Below are 3,976 nucleotides of genomic sequence, written 5' to 3'. Positions count from 1 at the left end.
TGGACAAGTGTTTTATTAAAAATGATAAAATAATCACCCTCTCGACATGTCTATATGAGGGGAACATGCAATGTGGATTCAGTGTTGTTACTCAAAATAACAGACTAGGCTGCCACAATGCTCAGGGTATAGTACTGTTGGAACCCTACTTCGATCAGTTCTATACCTGATCCCCACTGTTCGATGCGGTCAGCCGTTTATGTTGCTCAAAGCAGATTCCGATCTGTGCCGTTCACTCCCCTCAAAGCATTCTATATATGGAATTCTATTAACAGGCAGTCGGATTGGCTGGCCGAGGGAGGGTACTTGTTGGAAAGTCAGCAAGGGGACTCCATTCCCAGGTCTGGATGTACTTCGTGAGATCACGCAGAGTTAGACGCCAAATTTGAGGATATCCGATGCCAGTCACTTTGGGCCGTGGACACAACTGCGCCATCATCTCTGGAGTTTGTGTCCTTCCAGTGGGACAAGGATATACAGGGAATGCTCCTGATCGAAGCTGCGACTTGGCGGGAAGCAATGATTCTGTAATACTGTCTATGTGCGATGTATAAGGTGTGATGATGCTCTTGCCTTTTCCTAACTTCTCCTCTCCTTCAGTCGGTATGAACAGACAAAGAAATAACAATGAAAAATGCGTAAAGGGCAATGTGCTGCAAACAATGCTTGAAGTTTGATTACCACAAGTCAGAATGCAATGCTTCAGGGGTGACTAAATTGATCCATTGTAGCTGAACCTGAACAACAAGGAATACAGTTAGTATCAGTCCCAGCTTCAGAGGGATTATATGTGGGACAATTCCCAATCACTCAATCATTACTTCTGACAGAAGCGTATCCCTTCAGGGCAATACACAACGATGTAAACGTCTCCTGCATCATAGCGATTTGCTCTGCACACTCCTCTGATAAATTCACAAGAGGAGAATCCGTCTATGGAACTGAAGAGGAGAGATTATTGACATAACGGTCGAGACAGACCAACCCTGACGTCTGCTATCACTGATACACACACAAACCAGAATGCTGTGCAATATTCCAATATTCCCGTTGTCATGCTACTGAAGGATAAGGAGAAGGGAATCATTGCACCACAGTAAAGTAATGGAACATACAGACAGAACGTTCATCCCAATATCTCTGTACCGGTCGAAAGATAACGTTACACATTCTAGTTCAACGTTCCAGGAACTGTCGTGTATTGTTGGAGTTTCCAGAGTTACTCGTTCAGATTCAAGTTCCATTCGTGTGCATCCCTTCTCTACTCTCTCTCGAACAATGATGCGCTCCCTGTAATTTGCTATCACATTTCCACAACAAACCTCTGGCTTTGTTCAAATCAGTGAGTCACAGAAATCAGTGTTCAATATTTTCACATAAATCAGTATTTTCTCTACTACCTGCTCCTCCAGGGAAGAACACAAAACGAAAAATCCAGCATGTCAACTTTTCAAAGCTGATCTAACCGACCTGGCACAGTCGGTTTCGGGAGTGAAGCATCGTTTTCTCTAAGAAAGGCATTGCTGGTATGAGATCCAACCACCAAGCCCGCCCCCAAAAACTCCCAACCCCCATCACGACCACATCATCGCCGCCTCCCAGCACATTATTCTGCGCCATTCCAAGCGACAGATTGTTATCATTCTGCTAATTCGGCCAAGTACATTTCCCTCGACAGTGTCAGCAAGGTCCATAATCGACAGCAAAGAAAAAGGCCTTTTGGCCCAACGCATCCTCCCAACTGCCTCACTATTCAAATCCTATTTTCCAGCGTTTGGCACACTTTATTGCATGCACATTTGAATATTTCTTTACGGCTTGAGGGTTTTGCTCTCCCAAACGTAGACGACCTGATTTTCTCATCCCCACCACTCTCTGAACAAAAACGTTTTTCCTCACATCTACCATAAACTTTCTGCTGCTTACCTCAATATTTTGCTTCCTATTGATTGTACCGCTCATGATGGGGCAAAGCGTCCTTCCTGCCTCTCATAAATTTGTACATCTCAATCACGTCCACTCTCAATCTCCTTTACTGAAAAAGAAACAAACCAAATCTGTTGAAACGCTCTTCAACACTCGAGCCCAAGGCAATATCCTGGACAATCCCCAGAACCACTGCATCTTCTCCAATAAAATTTAATATCTCATACGATGAGCACACAATATAATCAGTCGAGAATATAGTACAGGAGTTGAAACTTTATTGCTGGAACAGCACAGCAGGTCAGGCAGCATCCAGGGAACAGGAGATTCGACGTTTCGGGCACAGGCCCTTCTTCAGTTTCCTGAAGAAGGGCCTGTGCCCGAAACGTCGAATCTCCTGTTCCCTGGATGCTGCCTGACCTGCTGTGCTGTTCCAGCAATAAAGGTTCAACTTTGATCTCCAGCATCTGCAGACCTCACTTTCTCCTCGAATATAGTACAGGAAAAGTTCAGCAGTCCAGTCATCATCCGAGGAGCAAACATGATGCTTGGGCACAAGCCCTCCATCAGGCACATACTCACTGTGGATTGAGCAATATTTGACGCTGTTCAAACATCACCTTTGTTTAAATTTGCACCTCAGCTAATAATGGCAAGTATGATATGTAACTTCTTAAACATTTGATCTGCCTGTCTGGATAACTTATGAAGTCAGTGACTATGTACTCCCATTTCCTTGTGACCGTTGATGCTTCCGCAGGGGCACCCCAATCTTTTGTTATGACCTTGTCTTGTTGGGCCTACCCAAGTGCATGTACTCGCACGTATTTGGCAGAAACCCATTTGTCACTAATCAGCCCACCAATTCCATATTAGAGTCACTGAAATGAGAGACATTAGTATCTTGAATTACGAATGGCCTTCATCTGCTCTTCCAGGATCCTATTCAGATAAGCATCCACTCTTTAAAAAAAGCCTAGCAAATATTCCTTCTAAAACAGGCACCAGCGAGGCCAGAATCAGAAAACCCAGGAGAATATACATTGCTCTTCTCATGTACTCTTCGAACTCCTCAGAGTCCCCATGAGCATACACGATGCTCTTTTCAAGGAGTCAGTGCCAATCCGCGCATAGTACTCATTCTCAATGAAAAGGGATTGATTCCACCTCCTATATGTTAGAGTGAACGCGTGTTAAGCATTTTCTTCACTACCCCGTATACCTGCGAAACCACTTTCAAGTAACCATGTCACTGAACTACTGGGTCTCTCTGTTCGGCAACATTCCACAGACGTCCCATCAACAGCATAAGTTCTATCCTTGTTTGGCTTCCCAAAATTCAATGTATTGAAGTTATCTACATTCAGCTCCATTGGCCACAACGAAAACTGTGTTGTGAAGCTGGTGGACATATGGTTCCGTATTGATGGCAGTAAAAAGACCTGAAGCAGCTTTCGACCGAGTGGGTGTTTTATCTTTTTTATGGGTGTGTATTGCTCTGTTCTATGTACACCTGCTGCACAATATACACTACAATGATTGAAGAAGTAATCCGAAAAGATTTTGAAGTTGAATATAAAAGAGTTTGACCACAGTACCCAACAAAAGAGAGTGAGCTGTTGGTCAATGTCCAAGGACACCTCATGCGCTGCAGCTCACTGAAGAGTGGGAGACAGGACGGAGACTATCAGCAAGTCTGTTCCTCTTCAGAGTTGAATGTTTAGCGAAAGTGCCCGTCCACTCGGTTTTGTTGTCAATTTGACACGACCAAGGCGGAGTGAGCCCCTACCATGCATGTAAATGTATTGATGATAGAAGTCTCTTGCTGTTCACATGCGGACAGTTTGTATCGCAATTGCAGTCACGAAGACGCTGAGGAGATCAAAGCAGAGATTTAGGAACACACGGTCTCCCTCGTTGGTGTTCTGGTGCAGTTACAGTCCATCAGTGATGAGAATGGAGGAGCGATTGAATCTCTCTGCTTTGAAGATCATGCCATGTCCAATTAACAAACTACAAAATCGTTCATTGAAGTTGTGTCTGGCCATTC

Source organism: Chiloscyllium plagiosum, unplaced genomic scaffold, assembly GCF_037043375.1.
Source record: "Chiloscyllium plagiosum isolate Xiang-an unplaced genomic scaffold, Cpla_swu_hap1 HiC_scaffold_41, whole genome shotgun sequence".
NCBI lineage: Eukaryota > Metazoa > Chordata > Chondrichthyes > Orectolobiformes > Hemiscylliidae > Chiloscyllium > Chiloscyllium plagiosum.
Note: the sequence above shows the minus strand (reverse complement) of the source record.